Source organism: Erithacus rubecula, assembly GCF_903797595.1.
Source record: "Erithacus rubecula genome assembly, chromosome: Z".
In the NCBI taxonomy this organism is placed as follows: domain Eukaryota; kingdom Metazoa; phylum Chordata; class Aves; order Passeriformes; family Muscicapidae; genus Erithacus; species Erithacus rubecula.
The window spans coordinates 31,878,485-31,904,053 of record NC_136661.1 but is presented as its reverse complement, the minus strand read 5'-3'; the positions used below and the strand labels follow the sequence as shown (position 1 = coordinate 31,904,053).

Sequence of the window (25,569 nt, the reverse complement as noted above, 5' to 3'; positions counted from 1 at the left end):
GTTCTGTGCTCTTCTCCTTGCAGGCTTCCAAGAGTGTATGGCAGTGTTAGCAGAAGGAAAGAAGACTGGTATGGAACTGAGGCTTTAGAAGAAAAGTGCACATGCCAGGCGTGTTTTGGCAGTAGCAGAAGCTAGCAGCAGAGTGTACTGAGTGAGCAGTATAGACAATTCACCTCTGGTAGAGAGAAATCGCTGTAAAACACAAAGCGCGAACAAGCGAGAAGCAGAGCAGCAGAGTGTTCTGCGCAGTGTACTGTGTGTCAGTGAGTGACTCCTGCTAAGAAGGAAGATCAACCACAGCTAACTTTGCTACTACATGCAAATTCTACATGCAGCCTCCTGTGCTAAACAGGATCTTGCTGTTAGGCTTTGAAATGCAGAGAACACACTGGCCTGTACAGTGGAAAGGGAGAAGTGCTGTGTGGTGCGCTTGCTTTCTCTTTAGCTTGAAGTGCACTTTCGCTTTGCAGACTTGAAAGAGTGCAAGCTACTCTTTCAGGAAGCTAGACAGACTGCTGTGCTAGAGGTGGCTTAGGAGAAAAGTGCACCTCTCTGTGTGCCCTGCTTCTTCTACGAGTACCATGCACGTTGATCTTCCTTCTTAGCAGGAGTCACTCACTGACACACAGTACACTGCGCAGAACACTCTGCTGCTCTGCTTCTCGCTTGTTCGCGCTTTGTGTTTTACAGCGATTTCTCTCTACCAGAGGTGAATTGTCTATACTGCTCACTCAGTACACTCTGCTGCTAGCTTCTGCTACTGCCAAAACACACCTGGCATGTGCATTTTTCTTCTAAACCCTCTGTTCCATACAGATCTGCCCTGCATCTTGGAAGAGTGCTGTGCACTCCTTGAAGCCTGCAGAGCGAACAGCACAGTAGTGAAAGTAATGCTTAGGAGAAAGCGTGCACAGCACACAGCATTCCTGGCCCTGCACTGAACATACCAATGTCATCTCTGCATATGGCAGCCGGATTAACAAGCGTCTTATTTGCCACAGAAAACTGCATGAAGAGTATGTATTGCAGCAGCTAAGCTATGGGAAGTTGAATTTCCTTCTTCCTAGTTCTGTGCTCTTCTCCTTGCAGGCTTCCAAGAGTGTATGGCAGTGTTAGCAGAAGGAAAGAAGACTGGTATGGAACTGAGGCTTTAGAAGAAAAGTGCACATGCCAGGCGTGTTTTGGCAGTAGCAGAAGCTAGCAGCAGAGTGTACTGAGTGAGCAGTATAGACAATTCACCTCTGGTAGAGAGAAATCGCTGTAAAACACAAAGCGCGAACAAGCGAGAAGCAGAGCAGCAGAGTGTTCTGCGCAGTGTACTGTGTGTCAGTGAGTGACTCCTGCTAAGAAGGAAGATCAACCACAGCTAACTTTGCTACTACATGCAAATTCTACATGCAGCCTCCTGTGCTAAACAGGATCTTGCTGTTAGGCTTTGAAATGCAGAGAACACACTGGCCTGTACAGTGGAAAGGGAGAAGTGCTGTGTGGTGCGCTTGCTTTCTCTTTAGCTTGAAGTGCACTTTCGCTTTGCAGACTTGAAAGAGTGCAAGCTACTCTTTCAGGAAGCTAGACAGACTGCTGTGCTAGAGGTGGCTTAGGAGAAAAGTGCACCTCTCTGTGTGCCCTGCTTCTTCTAGGAGTACCATGCACGTTGATCTTCCTTCTTAGCAGGAGTCACTCACTGACACACAGTACACTGCGCAGAACACTCTGCTGCTCTGCTTCTCGCTTGTTCGCGCTTTGTGTTTTACAGCGATTTCTCTCTACCAGAGGTGAATTGTCTATACTGCTCACTCAGTACACTCTGCTGCTAGCTTCTGCTACTGCCAAAACACGCCTGGCATGTGCATTTTTCTTCTAAACCCTCTGTTCCATACAGATCTGCCCTGCATCTTGTAAGAGTGCTGTGCACTCCTTGAAGCCTGCAGAGCGAACAGCACAGTAGTGAAAGTAATGCTTAGGAGAAAGCGTGCACAGCACACAGCATTCCTGGCCCTGCACTGAACATACCAATGTCATCTCTGCATATGGCAGCCGGATTAACAAGCGTCTTATTTGCCACAGAAAACTGCATGAAGAGTATGTATTGCAGCAGCTAAGCTATGGGAAGTTGAATTTCCTTCTTCCTAGTTCTGTGCTCTTCTCCTTGCAGGCTTCCAAGAGTGTATGGCAGTGTTAGCAGAAGGAAAGAAGACTGGTATGGAACTGAGGCTTTAGAAGAAAAGTGCACATGCCAGGCGTGTTTTGGCAGTAGCAGAAGCTAGCAGCAGAGTGTACTGAGTGAGCAGTATAGACAATTCACCTCTGGTAGAGAGAAATCGCTGTAAAACACAAAGCGCGAACAAGCGAGAAGCAGAGCAGCAGAGTGTTCTGCGCAGTGTACTGTGTGTCAGTGAGTGACTCCTGCTAAGAAGGAAGATCAACCACAGCTAACTTTGCTACTACATGCAAATTCTACATGCAGCCTCCTGTGCTAAACAGGATCTTGCTGTTAGGCTTTGAAATGCAGAGAACACACTGGCCTGTACAGTGGAAAGGGAGAAGTGCTGTGTGGTGCGCTTGCTTTCTCTTTAGCTTGAAGTGCACTTTCGCTTTGCAGACTTGAAAGAGTGCAAGCTACTCTTTCAGGAAGCTAGACAGACTGCTGTGCTAGAGGTGGCTTAGGAGAAAAGTGCACCTCTCTGTGTGCCCTGCTTCTTCTAGGAGTACCATGCACGTTGATCTTCCTTCTTAGCAGGAGTCACTCACTGACACACAGTACACTGCGCAGAACACTCTGCTGCTCTGCTTCTCGCTTGTTCGCGCTTTGTGTTTTACAGCGATTTCTCTCTACCAGAGGTGAATTGTCTATACTGCTCACTCAGTACACTCTGCTGCTAGCTTCTGCTACTGCCAAAACACGCCTGGCATGTGCATTTTTCTTCTAAACCCTCTGTTCCATACAGATCTGCCCTGCATCTTGTAAGAGTGCTGTGCACTCCTTGAACCCTGCAGAGCGAACAGCACAGTAGTGAAAGTAATGCTTAGGAGAAAGCGTGCACAGCACACAGCATTCCTGGCCCTGCACTGAACATACCAATGTCATCTCTGCATATGGCAGCCGGATTAACAAGCGTCTTATTTGCCACAGAAAACTGCATGAAGAGTATGTATTGCAGCAGCTAAGCTATGGGAAGTTGAATTTCCTTCTTCCTAGTTCTGTGCTCTTCTCCTTGCAGGCTTCCAAGAGTGTATGGCAGTGTTACCAGAAGGAAAGAAGACTGGTATGGAACTGAGGCTTTAGAAGAAAAGTGCACATGCCAGGCGTGTTTTGGCAGTAGCAGAAGCTAGCAGCAGAGTGTACTGAGTGAGCAGTATAGACAATTCACCTCTGGTAGAGAGAAATCGCTGTAAAACACAAAGCGCGAACAAGCGAGAAGCAGAGCAGCAGAGTGTTCTGCGCAGTGTACTGTGTGTCAGTGAGTGACTCCTGCTAAGAAGGAAGATCAAGCACAGCTAACTTTGCTACTACATGCAAATTCTACATGCAGCCTCCTGTGCTAAACAGGATCTTGCTGTTAGGCTTTGAAATGCAGAGAACACACTGGCCTGTACAGTGGAAAGGGAGAAGTGCTGTGTGGTGCGCTTGCTTTCTCTTTAGCTTGAAGTGCACTTTCGCTTTGCAGACTTGAAAGAGTGCAAGCTACTCTTTCAGGAAGCTAGACAGACTGCTGTGCTAGAGGTGGCTTAGGAGAAAAGTGCACCTCTCTGTGTGCCCTGCTTCTTCTAGGAGTACCATGCACGTTGATCTTCCTTCTTAGCAGGAGTCACTCACTGACACACAGTACACTGCGCAGAACACTCTGCTGCTCTGCTTCTCGCTTGTTCGCGCTTTGTGTTTTACAGCGATTTCTCTCTACCAGAGGTGAATTGTCTATACTGCTCACTCAGTACACTCTGCTGCTAGCTTCTGCTACTGCCAAAACACGCCTGGCATGTGCATTTTTCTTCTAAACCCTCTGTTCCATACAGATCTGCCCTGCATCTTGTAAGAGTGCTGTGCACTCCTTGAAGCCTGCAGAGCGAACAGCACAGTAGTGAAAGTAATGCTTAGGAGAAAGCGTGCACAGCACACAGCATTCCTGGCCCTGCACTGAACATACCAATGTCATCTCTGCATATGGCAGCCGGATTAACAAGCGTCTTATTTGCCACAGAAAACTGCATGAAGAGTATGTATTGCAGCAGCTAAGCTATGGGAAGTTGAATTTCCTTCTTCCTAGTTCTGTGCTCTTCTCCTTGCAGGCTTCCAAGAGTGTATGGCAGTGTTAGCAGAAGGAAAGAAGACTGGTATGGAACTGAGGCTTTAGAAGAAAAGTGCACATGCCAGGCGTGTTTTGGCAGTAGCAGAAGCTAGCAGCAGAGTGTACTGAGTGAGCAGTATAGACAATTCACCTCTGGTAGAGAGAAATCGCTGTAAAACACAAAGCGCGAACAAGCGAGAAGCAGAGCAGCAGAGTGTTCTGCGCAGTGTACTGTGTGTCAGTGAGTGACTCCTGCTAAGAAGGAAGATCAACCACAGCTAACTTTGCTACTACATGCAAATTCTACATGCAGCCTCCTGTGCTAAACAGGATCTTGCTGTTAGGCTTTGAAATGCAGAGAACACACTGGCCTGTACAGTGGAAAGGGAGAAGTGCTGTGTGGTGCGCTTGCTTTCTCTTTAGCTTGAAGTGCACTTTCGCTTTGCAGACTTGAAAGAGTGCAAGCTACTCTTTCAGGAAGCTAGACAGACTGCTGTGCTAGAGGTGGCTTAGGAGAAAAGTGCACCTCTCTGTGTGCCCTGCTTCTTCTAGGAGTACCATGCACGTTGATCTTCCTTCTTAGCAGGAGTCACTCACTGACACACAGTACACTGCGCAGAACACTCTGCTGCTCTGCTTCTCGCTTGTTCGCGCTTTGTGTTTTACAGCGATTTCTCTCTACCAGAGGTGAATTGTCTATACTGCTCACTCAGTACACTCTGCTGCTAGCTTCTGCTACTGCCAAAACACACCTGGCATGTGCATTTTTCTTCTAAACCCTCTGTTCCATACAGATCTGCCCTGCATCTTGTAAGAGTGCTGTGCACTCCTTGAGCCCTGCAGAGCGAACAGCACAGTAGTGAAAGTAATGCTTAGGAGAAAGCGTGCACAGCACACAGCATTCCTGGCCCTGCACTGAACATACCAATGTCATCTCTGCATATGGCAGCCGGATTAACAAGCGTCTTATTTGCCACAGAAAACTGCATGAAGAGTATGTATTGCAGCAGCTAAGCTATGGGAAGTTGAATTTCCTTCTTCCTAGTTCTGTGCTCTTCTCCTTGCAGGCTTCCAAGAGTGTATGGCAGTGTTAGCAGAAGGAAAGAAGACTGGTATGGAACTGAGGCTTTAGAAGAAAAGTGCACATGCCAGGCGTGTTTTGGCAGTAGCAGAAGCTAGCAGCAGAGTGTACTGAGTGAGCAGTATAGACAATTCACCTCTGGTAGAGAGAAATCGCTGTAAAACACAAAGCGCGAACAAGCGAGAAGCAGAGCAGCAGAGTGTTCTGCGCAGTGTACTGTGTGTCAGTGAGTGACTCCTGCTAAGAAGGAAGATCAACCACAGCTAACTTTGCTACTACATGCAAATTCTACATGCAGCCTCCTGTGCTAAACAGGATCTTGCTGTTAGGCTTTGAAATGCAGAGAACACACTGGCCTGTACAGTGGAAAGGGAGAAGTGCTGTGTGGTGCGCTTGCTTTCTCTTTAGCTTGAAGTGCACTTTCGCTTTGCAGACTTGAAAGAGTGCAAGCTACTCTTTCAGGAAGCTAGACAGACTGCTGTGCTAGAGGTGGCTTAGGAGAAAAGTGCACCTCTCTGTGTGCCCTGCTTCTTCTAGGAGTACCATGCACGTTGATCTTCCTTCTTAGCAGGAGTCACTCACTGACACACAGTACACTGCGCAGAACACTCTGCTGCTCTGCTTCTCGCTTGTTCGCGCTTTGTGTTTTACAGCGATTTCTCTCTACCAGAGGTGAATTGTCTATACTGCTCACTCAGTACACTCTGCTGCTAGCTTCTGCTACTGCCAAAACACGCCTGGCATGTGCACTTTTCTTCTAAAGCCTCAGTTCCATACCAGTCTTCTTTCCTTCTGCTAACACTGCCATACACTCTTGGAAGCCTGCAAGGAGAAGAGCACAGAACTAGGAAGAAGGAAATTCAACTTCCCATAGCTTAGCTGCTGCAATACATACTCTTCATGCAGTTTTCTGTGGCAAATAAGACGCTTGTTAATCCGGCTGCCATATGCAGAGATGACATTGGTATGTTCAGTGCAGGGCCAGGAATGCTGTGTGCTGTGCACGCTTTCTCCTAAGCATTACTTTCACTACTGTGCTGTTCGCTCTGCAGGCTTCAAGGAGTGCACAGCACTCTTCCAAGATGCAGGGCAGATCTGTATGGAACAGAGGGTTTAGAAGAAAAATGCACATGCCAGGCGTGTTTTGGCAGTAGCAGAAGCTAGCAGCAGAGTGTACTGAGTGAGCAGTATAGACAATTCACCTCTGGTAGAGAGAAATCGCTGTAAAACACAAAGCGCGAACAAGCGAGAAGCAGAGCAGCAGAGTGTTCTGCGCAGTGTACTGTGTGTCAGTGAGTGACTCCTGCTAAGAAGGAAGATCAACGTGCATGGTACTCCTAGAAGAAGCAGGGCACACAGAGAGGTGCACTTTTCTCCTAAGCCACCTCTAGCACAGCAGTCTGTCTAGCTTCCTGAAAGAGTAGCTTGCACTCTTTCAAGTCTGCAAAGCGAAAGTGCACTTCAAGCTAAAGAGAAAGCAAGCGCACCACACAGCACTTCTCCCTTTCCACTGTACAGGCCAGTGTGTTCTCTGCATTTCAAAGCCTAACAGCAAGATCCTGTTTAGCACAGGAGGCTGCATGTAGAATTTGCATGTAGTAGCAAAGTTAGCTGTGGTTGATCTTCCTTCTTAGCAGGAGTCACTCACTGTTCACTAGTTCACCAACTAGGTGAACTTTAATGGAAAGTAGTTCCATTTCTGATGCAGGCTGCAGTGGCAGTCGGTGCAGTGAGTACTTCGAGGCACTCCACCAGCTCTGCCTTCTGCTCAGGAGCAGGGGCAGAGGCAGTACCTGCATCCAGTGGCCACACACTGTGATGGAAGAGCCTCTTTCAGGGCAGTCAGCAGAGAAAAAGTGCCCTGGAGCTGCCAGCAGCCCTGAATCCAGTCCCTTCCAGGGCCAGGGCTTGGGATTGGCAGCAGGAACAGCTCAGGCTGCCTGGATCCAGCCAAGGAGCCACACAAGGCACAGCCCTGGGCCCTTTCCTTCCTTCTTTGCTCTTCTGTGTGGCTGCACAAAGCACATGGAAGGAGACACTGCATTGCACATGGGAGGAGCATTGACAGCTAAATGCTCCTTCCTCCCACTGACAGAGATCCTGTGGGATCACCCAGGGAAGGGTGATCACCCAGAAGGGAGCAGGGCAAGGTTTCCAGAATCCCTGAACCCTGAGATAACCTTAAGGGAAGAGGCACCTGAGTGAGCTCTTGCTGCACTGTTTTACTGTGAGGAAAGGGATGCTGAGAACTTGCCTCCAGAAAATCTCGATTGAAATTGTCATCCATCCAAGCTGCAGGAATAACATTCTCGGCTTGCTCATCTAGAAGGGAACACAGATCAGAAGCATTTTTGTGGTGTGATGTAATGTCCTTCTGCCTTAGGGTACTGGGTACTGCAAGGGAGTCAGGTATGGCTGTGGGGGCCAGATGTGAATGGATATGGCCAAAGCTGCCAAGGGGTCTGAGGAGCTCTGGGCTGGCTCTGGTCACTCTGCACACTCTTTCCATGGTGTAACATCCCTGGCTGGACTAGAGAGGACCAGGACCCCTGTGGGCTCTCTCCCTCCCACAGAGGAAAGCCTCTCTATAGCCCTATGCAAAACCATTCCCAATGCTTCCTAGGGAGAAGGGAGCGCTGTCCTGGGAAAGGGGAGCCAGGCCGCCGGCTCACCTGCTCCCCGCGCTGGCCACGGAGCTGCCTGGGCAGCCCTGGCAGGCAGGGCCACAGCCAGGAGGAGCAGGAGGAAGAGGCGCAGAGCAAGGGCCATGGTGCCTTGCCCTCTGCCAGTGCCGCAGCTCTTGCTGCCACCGCTGTGCTGCCACCGCTGTCCCAATGTCAGCACCACTGCTGCCGCCGCCACTGCTGCCTCAACGGTTGTGCTCACTGCTCGGTGCCTGTGGTTTCAAACAAAGAGGTTTAAAGTTTTATTTTATATAATGTAGTTATAATTCCATTTCTAAGCAGTTCAATTGTGATCTGTGAAATGAGAAGGTAGGAAATTTAACCAACCACTCCTGAACATAAGCACTGCAGCTTCAGGAACATGGAACTCATCACCATCTAAGAGAGCCAAATTTATAAAACTAGAAAAAAGCTTCATTCAACTTGACTTTATGCTGTCAATGTCATTTCACATGCAAAAGGGCCCTAGCAGGTAGATAACAAGCTGCATCTTGCATTTGGAAATTTTTTTTCTTCAAATTAATAAAAAGGAAATGGGGAGTTGTCACAGTACAAGTCGGCTTGTTGCTGGGTTGATTCAGCCATCCATGGGAGAAGCAGGCTGATCTGATAGACAGGCCTCCAGGGAACAGTGATAGTACAGACTCGGAACCAGACAGGGATTTGACAGTGAGTTCCAGCCCAAGCTGCAGAAGCTATTAGTCTAAGAGCTGAGCAGCCCGAACTTTCAACGAATCGTAAGTGCTTGATGAGGAACATCAAGAACAGTATTAAAGGTGAAGTTCAAAAGAATAAAGTGCTTTTTGTGACATGAATCATACAGTGCGGTGTCTCTGTCTCAGACCCAGACAACATTGCACTGGCCCTGCTACCTTCAGGAGCTCTGGGTGATCCCACAGGATGGCTGTCCATGGGAGGAAGGAGCATTTAGCTGTCAGTGCTCTTCCCATGTGCAATGCCAGTGTCTCCTTCTGTGTGCTCTGTGCAGCCACAAGAAGAGCAGAGAGGCAAGGGAAGGGCCCAGGGCTGTGCCTTGTGTGGCTCCTTTTCCAGCCCCAGGCAGCCTGAGGATCTCCTGCAGTGCTGGGAGCTCTTCTGTCCTGCCTTTCTTTGCAGGTGAACCTATTGGGGAAGGTGATCTGGCTTCCTGACCCACATCCAGGGAACAGCCTCTGGGAGCTGGTGAGGGTAGGTCAAGGCCTTTCCCCCTGGGGGAGCTGCCAGCTCAGAGCCCAAAGCTCGGCCAGGGGGGCATCACTGCAGGTGCCAGGACAGAGCCGTGCTCGTGTGTGCCCTGGCCCTGTGCAATCCCCTCACTGCTCCTGCAGCTCAGTGCTGCCCAGCACTTCAACAAGAGGGAGGGCCCTGGCTCTGCTCTAAAATCCCAGCAGTTTTTTGAACCTTATTCCTTGATTTGGCAAGTTGCCAGCAGCAAAATCAGGTACGTTTCCATCGGATGCAGCTGTACCTCTTCTTTCCTCAAGGGACTAAGCAAAAGACTACATGGAGACACTTCCCAGAGAAGGCAGTGGATCATTGGCAGCCCCTGATGAATGAAGAAAAGAGAAACCAGGCACAGGCACAGGAGGTAATTGCTGTGCCAGGCTCAGCCCTTGCCCTTGCACGGCCCAGCAGCAGCCAAAGCTGGAGGAGCCTCGGCTTGGAGGCCTCTGGAGCTCGTTCCCAGCCCATGGGAAAGGGGACTCGTGCACCAAGGTCCCTCCTGCTGCAGCTGCTCCCGGAGCTGCCCTGAGTGCCCAGAGGCCCAAGGCACAGGAGCAGCCCCGAGCAGGAGCCCTGCCATGAGCCCAGGGCCACAGCCAGCCCTGGGTCCTGACTGGGCAGGGGCTGCATTAGGTCCTGAAAGCAAGAACTTGACAATTCTTCACATCTGTCCCTATCTGCCCTTGGTGCACCCGTCTTGAGTGTGCCCCAGCATGCACATCTCTGAAAAAAGAACCCCTGCCCCTGAGGACCCTGGCTCTGCTCCTCAGCCTACTCTGAAGTTGGGCAGCACCTGTCCGCCAGGCCAGGGCTTGGCAGATGATTCATATTCAAATAAAGAAATTGAGTAGTAACAGCTATCTCCAGGTGGTAACACCATCAAAGCCCACACAGCACCAGCACTGGCTGAGCTCCATGTCCAGGAGCAGCCATGGATGCCCTCGGTGCGGGCAGGCAGGAGCCAGGCAGGGGCTGCTGTGACCAGCGGCGAGGCCTCAAGGGGCAGGGGGAGCCCGTGCTGAGCATCCCTGGGCTTAGGGCAGGGCCTGGACAAAGTGGAGGGCTGGACAATCAACCACCTTGTGAAGTTCAACAAGGGAAAATTCCAGATTGTGCACCTGAGACGGGGCAGCCATGGATGTATGAGCAGGCTGGAGAATGAGATGCTGGAGAGCAGCACTGTGCAAAGGAGCCTGGGAATCATGGTGGATGGAAATCGCATATAGTCAGCAGTGCCCTGGCAGCCAGGGGACACATCTCCGTCCTGAGGGGCACCAGGCCCAGCATGGCCAGTCAGGCCAGGGAGGGATTGCCACTCTCTGCTCTGCTCTGGGGTGGCGTCACCTCAAATATTGTCTCCAGTTTTGGGCACTGCAGTGTAAAATTGTTCAAGAGAGGGCAGGGAAGATGGTGAAGGGCCTAAGGGGAAGCTGTGTGAAGAGCAGCAGAGAACTCTTTGTCTCTTTTGCCCGGTGGAGACTGATGAGACACCTCATCAGCGTCTGCGACTTCCTCATGATGGGAAGAGGAGAGGCAGGAACTGATCTCTTTCCCTTGTCCCCACTGATAGGGAATGGCCTGAAGTTTTGTCAGGGGAGATTTAGGCTGGATATTAGAAAAAGCTTTTTATCCAGAGGACAGCTGGGCACTGCTACAGGCATCCCAAGGCAGCACCGCATTTCACAGAACTCCAGATGCATTTGGACAATACTATCAAGCACATGGGGTGACTCCTGAGGGTGCTCTAGAGCAGGACCAGGAGAATTCATGAGCACTGTGGGATCATTCTTACTCAGCATATTCTGTGATTCAGTGATTCTTTTTGTTACAGTGGAATATCTGGGCATGAATCTCTTCAAACAAGATATCCTGGAAAACAGGGGAGCCAACAAAAGCATCTCCAGCCTCACCAGCAATGACAGCAGGCAAAAAAATGGTTTTGCTAAGCAAAGGCCCTTTAATAAAGCAAAATATTTATAATAAGGACAGTGCAATGTATAGATGGGGGTGCACTGTGGGAGTACAGCAGAGGCCATGAGGTCACAGCAGGCCCTGGGGTGACAGCAGGCTGAGGTCACAGCAGGCTCTGAGGTCACAGAGGTCCCAGAGCCCCGGGGTTGCACAGCACCACAGGCACCGAGCAGTCAGTCCTGGAGCACAACTGTTGCGGCAGCAGCGGCGGCGGCGGCAGTGGTGCTGACATTGGGACAGCGGTGGCAGCACAGCGGTGGCAGCAAGAGCTGCGGCACTGGCAGAGGGCAAGGCACCATGGCCCTTGCTCTGCGCCTCTTCCTCCTGCTCCTCCTGGCTGTGGCCCTGCCTGCCAGGGCTGCCCAGGCAGCTCCGTGGCCAGCGCGGGGAGCAGGTGAGCCGGCGGCCTGGCTCCCCTTTCCCGGGACAGCGCTCCCTTCTCCCCAGGAAGCGTTAGGAATGGTTTTGCATAGGGCTATAGGAAGGCTTTCCTCTGTGGGAGGGAGTGAGCACACAGGGGCCCTGGGCTGCTCCAGTCATCCATCCAGGGATGTTGCACAGGCCATGGAAAGAGTGTGCAGAGTGACCAGAGCCAGCCCAGAGCTCCCTAGGCCCCTCTGCAGTGTTGGCCATGTCCATTCTCATCTGGCTCACACAGCCTTACACGACCTGATTGCATAGCCCAATTCCCTCCCTAAGGATGAAGGGGATCCCAGCACACCATGGAAATGCTTCTGCTCTGCGCTCCCTTCTAGATGAGCAAGCTGAGAATGTTGATCCAGCAGCTAGGATGGATGAGAGTTTTGATCATTTGAGATTTCATGGAGGCAAATTCTCAGCATCCCTTTCCTCACAGTAAAATAGTTCTCAGTGTGGCAAGGGCTCACTCAGGTGCCGCTTCACTTAAGATCATCTCAGGGTTCAGGGATTCTGGAAACCTTGCCCTGCTCCCTTCTGGAGCCCTGGGTGATCCCACAGGATCTCTGTCAGTTGGAGGAAGGAGCATTTAGCTGTCAATGCTCTTCCCATGTGCAATGCCAGTGTCTCCTTCCATGTGCTCTGTGCATCCACACAGAAGAGCAAGAGAGGGAAGGAAAGGGCCCAGGGCTGTGCCTTGTGTGGCTCCTTTGCTGGCTCCAGGCAGCCTGAGCTGGTCCCACTGCCACTGCCAAGCCCTGGACTTGGCAGCAGTTGGGTTCAGAGCTGCTGGCAGCACCAGGGCGTCTTTTGTCTGCTGACTGCCCTGAGAGAGGCTCTTCCATCCCAGTGTGTGGCCACTGGAGGCACGTGCTGCCTCTGCCCCTGCTCCTGAGCGGAAGGCAGAGTTGGGGGAGTGACTTGGAGCACTCAATGCACCCACTGCCCCAGCAGCCTGAATCAGAAATGGAACTACTTTCCATTCAGGTTCATCTAGTTGGGATAACGCAGACATGGAAGACAAGAAATTGCTGGAGGCAGAGAGACTTCTGGACCAGATGCTGAGTGATCTGGAGAGACGCCGTGGTGGGTGCATTTCCCTCAGCCTTCTCCTGACACTCAGCAGCCGGGGGCTTTCCCTGCACATCTGGACACGCCGTGCCCGGCACAGCAGGAGGGGATCCATGGCAGCCTCGCTGCCCCGCTGCTGCTGTCACACCCTGCAGGGCTGTTTCCCAGCCTGGCCTGGCTGCAGCTTCTCCCCAGCCTCTGCAGGAAGGCCTTTGCCATCAGCTCACAGGGAGCCGAATGTGCCCCATGGGCCATGCACACCCTGAGATCCCCTGAAATTTCTCAGTCTTGGGGTAGATCAGTAAGGGCAGCTTACTGAAGAAGGGAGGGCCCTGGTAAATCCAGAAAATTTCTATTATATCCTGATCCATATCCATGATTTTGACAAGCATTGCCTCCTTAGGATGGCACCTCCCTAATGGGGAACGGCTCCATCTGATCCTGTTGTCCCTTTATCCAGCAATGAAAGGAAAAACTGGCCTGAAGGAAGCATTTCCCCGAGGAGGCAGTGGTTCTGTTCCAGCCTCTGCCGCAGGAAAGGAGGCCATGCCAGGCACAGTGACAGGAGGTAATTGCTGTGCCTCTGGGCCTGAGCCCTGCTGAGCCTTGAGCTGCCATCTCTGCTGCTGGGCAGAGCGGGCACAGCCCGCACAAGAGCGGCACAGCCCAGAGGAATTATCCCGAGCAGGCTCAGGGCACTCGGGTACTGAGCAGTCCTGCTGGGCTCCCTCTGTGGGAGACACTGCCCAAAACCTGGGAGGGGCTGCAAGGGGTGCCCATGTTGAGGAAAGGGCAGAGGGGGAGATCAGGGCTCCAGTGTGTCCTGACAGGGCCTGACTCTATCCCATGGGGCTGGGGGAGCTGTTCCAGAGCAAAGAGGGATGGCGAGAGAGAGGAAGGTTGGGAGAGAGGGAGAGAGGGCAGGAGGAAGGTTGGGAGGTATGGCTGTGGCACTGCCTGCTGCACTTTTCCCAGTGCTTTAACCAGACTTTCTGCTGGAGGAGTGAGAGACCCCCATGTGCCCTGTGCTGCTCTAGCCACCACACAAGGCTGTTGCAGAGTGCCTGCAATGTGTGTGCAGCGTGACCAGGAGCCAGACAAGAGCTCCCCAGGCCCCTCTACAGCTCTGGCCATGTCCATTCACATCTGGCTCCTACAGTCTTACTGACTCCCCTGTAGTGCTCAGTTCCCTAAGGGAGAAAGGGATCTCAGCACACCATGGAATTGTTTCTGATCTGTGCTCCTTTCTAGGTGACATTCCAGGGAAGGCTTCTCAAGGCGGTTCAGTGGAAGATGGTTTGGAACTGTTGGGTGCATCTGGAGGTAATTTCTCAACTTTCCCTCATTGACAACATGGCAGGAAGCAGGTCACTGAAGCTTCTGTGGCTGTTGAGTTACAGGTTTATCTGCAGGGAGAACGTTCCCATCTCCAGGGCTGGATGCTGTGTACAAACCCAGCTCCCATCCCAGGAGTGAGTAGTGTGTCCCTGCTGACCTCTCAAGCTAAGCACTGCTTTTTTGGGATCCATCCACATGAAGTGGAACTACTTTTATTTAAGGTCCTCCAACAGGCAAGGCCCAAGACATGGAAGACAAGAAATCCCTGGAGGCAACCAAACTTCTGGACCAGATGCTGAGTGATCTGGAGAGACGCCATGGTGGGTGCAGTTCCTTCCCTTGCAATGCCCAGCTCCCCAAGGCAGAAGGGGATCACAGCACACCATGGAAATTATTCTGATCTGTGCTGCATTCTAGGTGAGGTTCCTGGGAAGGCTTCTCAAGGCGGTTCGGTGCAAGATGGTTTGGATCTGTTGGGTGCTACTGCAGGTAACTTCTCAGCTTCCATTCATAGCATAATCATTGACAACATGGCAGGATCCTAGCAGGTCACTGGACTAGATGCTTAGTGATCTGGAGAGACGCCGTGGTGGGTGCATTTCCCTCAGCCTTCTCCTGACACTCAGCAGCCGGGGGCTTTCTCTGCACATCTGGACCCGCCGTGCCCGGCACAGCGGGAGGGGATCCATGGCAGCCTCACTGCCCCACTGCTGCTGTCACACCCTGCAGGGCTGTTTCCCAGCCTGGCCTGGCTGCAGCTTCTCCCCAGCCTCTGCAGGAAGGCCTCTGGCATCAGCTGACAGGGAGCCCAAAGTGCCCCATGGGCCATTCACATCCTGAGATCCCCTGAAATTTCCTGTTCTTGATGTAGACCAGAACAGGTGGTGGTTGGGACAAGAGAGAGCCCTGTCACAGACTCAAGAGTCTGGGTCTTTTCCTGATCCTTATCCATGAATTACACAATCAATGCCTCCTGAACATGCCACCACCCTGAATGGGAATGGTTCCATCTGATCCAGTTGTCCCTTTTTCTTTCTCAAGCAATGAAGCAAAAGAATGTGCAGATGCTGCCATATCCTGGAGGAAGCAATAGCTCTGTGCCAGCCCCTGATGAAAGAAAGATGGAGATGCCAGGAACAATCACAGGCACAGGAGGTAATTGCTGTGCCAGGCCCATGCATGGCCCAGCAGCAGCCAAAGCTGGAGGTGCCTCGGCTTCGAGGCCTCTTGAGCTCGTTCCCAGCCCCTGGGAAAGGGGACTCGTGCACCAAGGTCCCTCCTGCTGCAGCTGCTCCCGGAGCTGCCCTGAGTGCCCAGAGGCCCAAGGCACAAGAGCAGCCCCGAGCAGGAGCCCTGCCATGAGCCCAGGGCCACAGCCAGCCCTGGGTCCTGACTGGGCAGGGGCTGCACTGGGTCCTGACAGGGCCTGACTGTGTCCCCTGGGCAGGGGCAGCTGTCACGGGACAGGGAGGCTCGGGGCTGGCAGTGGCTGCTCAAGGCTGGCTTGGGCCTGGGTCCCTGCAAGGAGCCACTGCCCAAGCAGCTGCGCTGCCCCCGGGCTCTCCTCCCGGCCCTCTGGGCTTTGTTGGGTGGCACAGCCTGTGCCAGGGGGGCCAAGGTGCCCCAGGCCCCAGCTCTGGGGAAACAGAGAGTGTCCTGGCTGTATCCAGCGAGCTGCCAGCTCAGCAGTGGAACACAGCACAGGCTCAGACATTCCATTTCTCCCTCAGAAGTGCTTGGGAAGTCCGATGCAGATGCCAAGAATCCATCGAGCACCCCAAGAATTTTCTGCCCCCAGGATGTGCGCAAGTCCTGCATGATAGGCACTGTAGTGACACTGATCACTGTGCCACTTGCCATGGTCTTGTGCTATCTCGGGTTCCAGTGGTGCAAGGGAAGGAAACAGTAAGTTGTTGTTGTTGATCTCCATCCTCCAGCTTCTTTTACAGCTGATGATAGCCAGGAATCATTCCCAGTGAGGCTGCTGTGGAGTTGTGCATGGTCAGTGGTTGTCCACATAACTCTGCTGAGGGTTCTGCTGCTGCCCAGTGCTTTCATTGGCCTCCCAATTGCTGGGCCTTGTCCCGGGGAGCCGCTGGGGCTGCAGCCAGTGCTGGCTCCCGCTGAGGCTGCGTGGCCAAGAGCAGCCCCAGGAGCAGCGGGCAGAGGCAGAGCAAGGTGGGGAGGAGAAAGAGCGGGGCCCAGATTGCCCTTGAAAGGCAGAGGCGCTCTGGGGCTGCTCCTGGCCAGGGACCCTGCCCAGAGCCATCCCCTGCTGGCCGGGGCCTTGAGGGGCAGCTGTCCAGCTGGGCCAAGCTGTGCCAGCAGCTCCAGCCGTGCTGGGGAGCCTTGCCAGCTCTGGGCCCTGCTGGGCACGAGGCTCCCTGTGTGCCAGGGGCAGCTGGGGCCTCAGACACTGCTCTCTGCACAGGAGAGCCCTTGAAGAAAAGCTGAAAGCTGGTGGTTGGTCCCGTGATCTCTACAGCCAGAAGAGCCACAGCAGCAGCTCTGAGTCTGACCAATTTTTATTTGCACCACCAACCTCTGTGGTACATTGAGGACCAGGCCTTCACACATGACCGAAGATGAAACACCCAGGAAAGGATTTCAAAGTGCTCAACTGGACCTTCAGTGAGAGCTTCCAAAACCAGCTCGTCTTTTCCAATAAAGAGATACAGCTGTCACCCCAGTGTCCGTGTTGTACCACCAGCAAAGCCCACACAACACCAGCACTGGCTGAGCTCCATGTCCAGGAGCAGCCATGGATGCCCACAGTGTGGGCAGGCAGGAGCCAGGCAGGGGCTGCTGTGACCAGGGGCCCCGAGGGGGTTGGGGCAGCCCATGCTGAGCATTCCTGGTCTCAGGACACATCTCCATCAATGGCATCATCTGGACCTGGACTTCGAACTTCTCTACGGCCAAGCCCAGGAAAATATAGAATATTGGGCATATCAGAAAATTTATGTTAAAGTTGCTAAGGGTTATGTTCACCAGAAGGCCCTGTGGGGAAGGCTCAGCTGCAGGACGGGAAGTTGGAAGTTGGCTGGAGGTGAGTGGCAGTTTTGAGAAGGAATGTGTGGACAGCATTTGAATGGGCCGCAGACTGGTGGAAATGATGCGTAGACAGATTGCAGCTGAGCCAGCCAATGGCTGCCCATCTTCTCTAAAGGTTTGGTTTGTCTGTTTGAAATTGAAGGTACAAAAGTGGGTGAATTCTGTAATAAAGCTATCTCTGTTGGACACATAAGGGGGTACATGCCTCTTTGTTCCCCATTTTTACAGGAAGCCATCAAGAGCATTTCCAGAGACACAGCCTGACCAGCAGTGTCAGCAGGCAAAACAAAGATTTTGCTAATCAATGGCCCTTTAATGAAGCAAACCATTTACAGTCAGGGCAGGCCATTTGTACAGATGGGGGTACACTGTGGGGGTACAGCAGAGGCCATGATGTCACAGCAGGCTCTGGGGTGACAGCAGGCTGAGGTCACAGCAGGCTGAGGTCACAGCAGGCTCTGAGGTCACAGAGGTCCCAGAGCCCCGGGGTTGCACAGCACCACAGGCACCGAGCAGTCAGTCCTGGAGCACAACTGTTGCGGCAGCAGCGGCGGCGGCGGCAGTGGTGCTGACATTGGGACAGCGGTGGCAGCACAGCGGTGGCAGCAAGAGCTGCGGCACTGGCAGAGGGCAAGGCACCATGGCCCTTGCTCTGCGCCTCTTCCTCCTGCTCCTCCTGGCTGTGGCCCTGCCTGCCAGGGCTGCCCAGGCAGCTCCGTGGCCAGCGCGGGGAGCAGGTGAGCCGGCGGCCTGGCTCCCCTTTCCCGGGACAGCGCTCCCTTCTCCCCAGGAAGCGTTGGGAATGGTTTTGCATAGGGCTATAGGAAGGCTTTCCTCTGTGGGAGGAAGAGAACACCCAGCATTGTCCATTCATATCTGACCCCACCACCCTTACCCAACGCCCTTGCAGTGCCCAGTACCCTAAGGCAGAAGGGGATCCCAGCACACCATGGAAATGCTTCTGATCTCTGTTCCCTTCTAGATTGGGATCAGGACAAGGCTTTTCAGGAGGACCCGGTGAATAATGGTTTGAAGTTATTGGAAAATGCTGGAGGCAAGTTCTCATTTTCCCATTCGTGACAGAATAAGCAGTGTCACTGTGTCAAGAGCTCAATAGTTTGTGATTTTAAGATAATCTCAGGGTTGAAGGATACTGAAAACCTTGCTCTGCTCCCTTCTAAAGCCCTGTGTGATCCCACAGTGCAATGCCAGTGTCTCCTTCCGTGTGCTCTGTGCAGCCACAAGAAGAGCAGAGAGGCAAGGGAAGGGCCCAGGGCTGTGCCCCAGGGCTGTGCCTTGTGTGGCTCCTTTTCCAGCCCCAGGCAGCCTGAGGATCTCCTGCAGTGCTGGGAGCTCTTCTGTCCTGCCTTTCTTTGCAGGTGAACCTATTGGGGAAGGTGATCTGGCTTCCTGACCCACATCCAGGGAACAGCCTCTGGGAGCTGGTGAGGGTAGGTCAAGGCCTTTCCCCCTGGGGGAGCTGCCAGCTCAGAGCCCAAAGCTCGGCCAGGGGGGCATCGCTGCAGGTGCCAGGACAGAGCCGTGCTCGTGTGTGCCCTGGCCCTGTGCAATCCCCTCACTGCTCCTGCAGCTCAGTGCTGGCAGCTGTTTGAAAGTGAAGGCCCTGGCTCTGCTCAAAATCCCAGAGGTTTTTTGAACATTATCCATGCCTTTGGCAAGCATTGTGTCCTGCAGATTCCAGCTCTCCAATGGGGAATATTTCCATCTGATCCAGCTGTCCCTTTTCCTTTCTTAAGTGATGGACCAAAAGTCTGTGCAGAAGGAGTAATTTCACAGAGGAAACAGTGGCTCAGTGCGAGCCACTCCTGCAGGACTGACAGCGATGCCAGACACAGCCACAGGCACAGGCACAGCCACAGCCACAGACACAGGAGGTAATTGCTGTGCCAGGCTCAGCCCTTGCCCTTGCACGGCCCAGCAGCAGCCAAAGCTGGAGGAGCCTCAGCTTCGAGGCCTCTGGAGTTCGTTCCCAGCCCCTGGGAAAGGGGACTCGTGCACCAAGGTCCCTCCTGCTGCAGCTGCTCCTGGAGCTGCCCTGAGTGCCCAGAGGCCCAAGGCACAAGAGCAGCCCCGAGCAGGAGCCCTGCCATGAGCCCAGGGCCACAGCCAGCCCTGGCTCCCGACTGGGCAGGGGCTGCACTGGGTCCTGACAGGGCCTGACTGTGTCCCCTGGGGCTGGGGCAGCTGTCACGGGGCAGGGAGGCTCGGGGCTGGCAGTGGCTGCTCAGGGCTAGCTTGGGCCCGGGTCCCTGGAAGGAGCCACTGCCCAAGCAGCTGCGCTGCCCCCGGGCTCTCCTCCCGGCCCTCTGGGCTTTGTTGGGTGGCACAGCCTGTGCCAGGGGGGCCAAGGTGCCCTAGGCCCCAGCTCCGGGGAAACAGAGAATCTCCTGGATGTATCCACTGAGCTGCCAGCTCAGCAGTGGAACACAGCACGGGCTCAGACACTCCATTGCTCCCACAGATGCAGCCAGCACCTCAACACACGTTCACAATTTACAGAAGGAAGATGAAAAGGGTTTTTGTCAGGTACACACTCCTGGGTTCAGTTAATGGCATTTCTGGTTGTTTTGGAGCTTGTCTTCATGTTATGCTGTATAGGAACCTGGTTTTGTTGGAAGAGGAAATGGTGAGTGTTTTGTTGCTTTCCCCCTCAGACAGCTTCATTTCATAGCCACCTGTAGGCAGCAAACATTGCCAGTGAGGCTGCTGTGGAGTTGTGCATGGTCAGTGGTTGTCCACATAACTCTGCTGAGGGTTCTGCTGCTGCCCAGTGCTTTCATTGGCCTCCCAATTGCTGGGCCTTGTCCCGGGGAGCCGCTGGGGCTGCAGCCAGTGCTGGCTCCCGCTGAGGCTGCGTGGCCAAGAGCAGCCCCAGGAGCAGCGGGCAGAGGCAGAGCAAGGTGGGGAGGAGAAAGAGCGGGGCCCAGATTGCCCTTGAAAGGCAGAGGCGCTCTGGGGCTGCTCCTGGCCAGGGACCCTGCCCAGAGCCATCCCCTGCTGGCCAGAGTCTTGAGGGGCAGCTGTCCAGCTGGGCCAAGCTGTGCCAGCAGCTCCAGCCATGCTGGGGAGCCTTGCCAGCTCTGGGCCCTGCTGGGCACGAGGCTCCCTGTGTGCCAGGGGCAGCTGGGGCCTCAGACACTGCTCTCTCCACAGGCGTCCTGCTGCAACTCCAGCATCCCGGCCAAGAAGGCGCGACTCCCCCTCGCCCCCAGAGAGCCCAAGGACCACCTGGTTTGACCTCTCTCAGACACGGCCTCAGCAGCAACAGCCGCCCAGGAAAGCAGAGCACCAGTCGTCTGTGCCTCCCCCACAGCCCCCCAGCCCGGCTGTGAAGCAGAAGCCCCCCGAGATCCCCCCACCTCCTCCCCTGCCCAGCCAGCCGCCCTGGTCCCGCTAGGATTGAAACTTGGCCAGCCACTCAGCACATGGGCCACCAACAGCTTGGGGCATCTGCTCTTCCCTGCAAATGACAGCTGTTACCTAGGGGTAACATCCAATGGCAGTTTTCATACTGTTGTAGGTTCAACAGGAAGAGCAGAATATTCTTCCCATGCCCTGTCTCATCCTTTGCTGTTTTGATTTTCATACAGCTTGGTGCTGGCTAAATCTCTTCAAAGAACTTGTTTAGCACTGCATGTTTTACCCCACCTGTCGAGGGAAAAAAATTAATAAAATGTTCAATTCAAACTTTATTTTCGGTGTGGTTGGGCATTCTCATTTTGAGCAATTAATTTTCCATGGTACCTCTTCCCTTTACCTTACTATCTACAAAAAGTACATCTGGACATGAAAATCATCACTATTACTGAGATTCACCTCAAAGCCCAGAGGAGAATCTAGCACAAAATATTCTCCCTTTGTACTGCACAAAAAGAAATATTCAGAGGAAAATACAGTGGCAGCTGAGGCTTGTGGAACTCCCAGAATACTGAGCCTGCAGAGGAGGCAAACAGCCCTGGCAGTGGCTGAGGGGACTTCTTCTCACAGACTCCTCTGGAAGTGTGTCCCTTCAGGAAGGGAAGGCTTTTAAACCTTTGCCTTTCCTTCTTCCTGTGTTAAATTTAAGGCTGCTCCTGAGGAAATACTGAGATACAAACAATTCTCCATTCCTCACCAAAGCTACTCAGGTGCTCGACTCATCTTCAAGCGCAAAACCAAAGGTTGTCAGAGATTTCCCATCAAAGCCTATTTGCAGTTGTTATAGATAAAAACGAGATGAAGCTGAATTAAATATGATTAAAAGAAGCTATATTTATTTTGCAACCAAAATTAGGTCCTCAATAGCCACAATCAAAAAAAGGGACAGCGCCGAGCCCGGGGTCGGCACCGACTGAACACACTCCGATCTGATCTCTATTGCATCAGATCCCCCCCATGTTCACAAAACTTCCTTGGTCAGCTTAGTTTATATACAGTTTTTTAGCCTGGAGTGGAGGTCTTTGTAGTTGTTTTTTTGGTTTTTTTTGTTCCACATATTCACGTGGTTTTCTTTTATTGCGTTGGGCTGGACAAAACTATATTTTAGGAGATAATGAATTCTGATGAAAGCTGGTTCTGGTTTTTGAGAATATGCTATTCAGATGCAACTTGCAGGTCTTGGTTTACTGGAAACTGGAATTTAGATGTATTTCTTCCCCATGCCTCTGCTTATCTTCAACCCTGTATTAAGCAGTGTTTTAAATGAACTTGAATTCTTTTTCCTCACATATCAGCTGCACTGGTTTGCTCCATTTTTTGTCCTAGAGGGAATATTAGAACGATTTGCTCTTGACAGGACTCCTTGGATGGCCCCCAGACCCGGCTCCTCACCACGCCATGCCGGGGCTGTTACCGGAGCCTGTTGGCACCGCCTGGCTTTGGCAGCGTGTTCAGACCTTGGGCACAGCTGTGCCACGGTCCTGAAACACTAATCTTAGAAAATTAGGATTTTAGTTTCCTTGCTGAAAACAATTAAAAGTTCGAAGGGAGGCGTTATCTGAAACTGAAGTAATTGATTGTCTGTCATTTCATGTTTGCTTAGCTGTGCTTACAATGGGAAAAGATGAAACTAGTGAACAGAACCAAAGGGACATAGATAATGCAACCAGAAACCCATTCTTTGGAAAAGTGGACTATCCCCAGAAATTATTTGTATTGTCAGTGATAGAAAAGGTCAAGAGTTTAGGGTGAGGAAGACTTGCCTTACTTCCTCCTTTTAAGACCCCTCTCCCACAAAAATGACCCCAGACTTAATTTAAGAAGTCAATCACACATGCTTAAGAGCTATTCAAGCTAATTATAATAGGAAGTAGGGGATGGGAGGGGCTGTTATTATGAAGCTGTATTTGTTTGAATCCTTTGCTAATAAATAGACTTTGTGACCACCTGTGATTTTGCAGTGCGTATTAGAGGATTACCTCACGCTGCTGCCCAGAGCTGAATAAACATACACTTTCTAACTTTAAATTGTTAGAGAGTCTTTCGTCCGTCACAGTTGAGTATCGGTATTAGACCAATACTCATATTTTGGTAATTTAGTCCCCTCTGGTGCCACTGTCCCCTCTGGCTCCTGGCGTGTCCCTGCATCTGGAGGAGTCCTGCTCGTGCTGCTGCCTGTGCTCAGCAACGCCGATCCTACTCCCCAGCCAAAGAGAGACTAAAATCACTCGGCAGCTGGTTTGAAGGACTTCAACACTTACTCATCCTGTTGCAGGTTGATAAACTTTATATATATATTAATTTAGCATTAGCAGTAGTCATGCTAAGGGTTGTCTTATACACTAGGCCCTGTGTTGGCAGACTCTGTGTGTACTGGTGTAGAACTAGCTGATATAATGTATGAGACTTATCTAAAGAAACTCTAACAATTTATTACTAGAAGGAATGTAAAGGGAGTGAAGAGACCTTGAGAAAACCATGTAGGAGTAGTGAAGCAAGAAGATCAAAGAGTGGAGTAATTCTTCTAAAAGTGTATTTAAACCCTGAAGAAATGTAACTAATTTGGGCTCTGACTTTGGACGCTAGTCCTCAGACCCCAGGGCCCTCAATAAAGCACTGCACTAAACAACTCTGTTGTTTCGTGTCTCTTCTTCACTGTCGGGCAACAGTTTTCTGGCGACCGTGGCAGGACTCCGAAGGTAGCTGGGGCGGTTCGCGTCCTGATCCACTCCACGCTGGCACCGAGTGATTCTCGGGGAGTCATCAGTTGGTGCCCGACCCTGCACCTCTCGGACAACTGCAGGAGGTAAGCCCGAAGGTGCTTTATTTTCTGGTACTGGGTGCCTGCCCGTAAGACGAAGCATCGGCTCCGCTGGGTTGGGCTAAAGACATCTTGGGTAAAGCCCAGGCGCCGGCTGTAAGATGCGACGAAAGCTTCTCTGGTCCAGCACTTGTTCCCCCGCGGCGTTGGAGGGTGACAAGTTGGTTGGTTGGCTGTTCTATCTTTCTATTTGCATAGATTTTCTTTCTTTTCCTGTCTGTTCTGTTTGGGAATGATGCCGCTGAAAACTTTCAAGGCGTTGGTACAATCTAATGGGAAGGTTCCGGAGAATACTCCCTTGGGGTGTCTATTAAAGTAATGGAAGAAAGGGGGGTTCTCTGAAGAAGGTTTGATCAAAGGGAAATTGATTGACTATTGTAATCATTGGTGGCCACTTTATGGGTCCAAAGGGGGGCCTGAGTGGCCATTAAATGGGACAATTGACAAAGGAAAAATAACTCCTCTAATGCAATATTTGAAAGATAATGAAAAATGGGATGAAATGCCATACTTGGATTTGTTTTATTACTTGGGGAGGCAACCGGAATGGTTGAAAGAGTGTGAGATATTGATGATTGGGCTTCAAGATAAGAAGGAAGAATGTCTGGGGTGTAAGAAAAAGGGATTGTGTGTGGATTGTGCGGTAAAGTTGGATAAAAAGGAGGAGGATATGTCCCTATATGTTGCTGGTCTGTCCCGTGTGGGTCCCTCTGCTCCATCATCAAGTGAGGAGGAGTTGGGGGGGAGTGATGAGGATGAAGAAGATGAAGCTACGGAGTCTCCACGGACTCCGGGGGTTTCTCGGCTTTCAGTAGCCCTTCATCCTCAAACCCCCTCCCCAGGTGCCTCCCGTGAAATTCAGAGGACTCCGCTGGCTTCCCGTACCCAGCAGGGTCGGAAGAACCAAATGGAGCCACAATTGATTGCCCCTCTTAGGGAAGCGGTTGGACCCCAAGGGGAACGTGTCTGTCATAGTTAAGGTACCGTTTTCACCTAGTGATTTGGTTATATGGAAACAGTCAGCTGGAAGTTATAGGGAAGATCCAGAAAGAACTGCGCGGGTGGTAAAGATGGTTGTTAAAACTCAGAATCCGGATTGGAATGATTTGCAGGTCCTGCTAGATACATTGATGGATTCCACTGAAAAGGAAATGGTGTTGAGAGCTGCTAAGGAAAAAGCTAGGGGAGATATCCAGACCCAGAGAATAATGGGGTTGTCAGTAAATGAAGTAGTTCCCCAGGATGATCTGGGATGGGATCCAAATACTGGAGAAGGGTACCGCAGATTAAAACAGTTCCAAGAATTAGTAATAGAAGGGGTCAGAAGCGGAATGCCTAAGACGTTGAACTGGTCTAAATTATATACGGTCAAGCAGGAGAAAAATGAGTCCCCCTCGGCTTTTCTAGAAAGGCTGAAAGAGGCAGCTAGACGGTCTACTAGTCTGGATGTGGAGTCGGAGGCTGGGCAATTACAAATAGCTTTGTTGTTTACTGGGCAATCTCAGGATGATATCAGAAAGAAATTGCAGAAGTTAAAGGGAGAAGATACCCAGAGGTTAGAAAGTTATTGGAAACTGCATGGAAAGTGTACAATAATAGGGAAAAGGAAACAAGGGTCAGCAGGCTAGTATTCTGGCATTAGTACAGCAAACAGGAGGACAACGTGGTAGAGGTAAAGGAAATAGGGGCAGAGGTCGTGGAGGATTTGGCGGCAGAGGTAGAGGCTTTTACCCAGGAAATAATGGAAATTTTGGACAAGGAAGTTTGGATCCAAATCAGTGTGCTTTTTGTAGACAACTGGGACATTGAAGAATAGGGCTTGGGAGAGGAGGGGGCAGAAACAATGGTAACTTTCCTAGTTACCCTCTTTCGCCAGTAGATGCTGCTCAAGCCCAAATAATGATGATGGGGAGCTATCAGAATCAGAGCTGACTAGATCAGGATTTGAAGGTCAGGATCGAGGTGGAGGGAGAAGAACAGGTTTTTAGGGTAGACACTGGTTGCAGTACATTCGGTTTTAAATAAGCGATTGGGACCTTTAAGCAACACAACAGTCCAAGTGGTAGGGGCTATGAGACAGGTAGAAGAGAGACCCTTTTTGCAGCCTATGAGTTTGAGATTTGGAAAGAAAGAATTAGACCATAGATTTTTGTACATGCCAAATTGCCCTGAACCTTTATTTGG

At 51.9% G+C, this 25,569-nt stretch overlaps 2 long non-coding RNA genes across 2 annotated transcripts in view; both read left to right on the top strand.

Annotated features, from left to right (window-relative positions):
- Positions 1–25,569, top strand: part of LOC306814467 — a 107,660-nt gene that overhangs the window by 72,732 nt on the left and 9,359 nt on the right. The window lies entirely within an intron of this gene.
- On the top strand, positions 14,014–14,428 carry LOC306814466. The gene is made up of 3 exons (XR_013777171.1): positions 14,014–14,057; positions 14,135–14,206; positions 14,294–14,428. It is a non-coding gene; the product is annotated as an uncharacterized lncRNA (long non-coding RNA).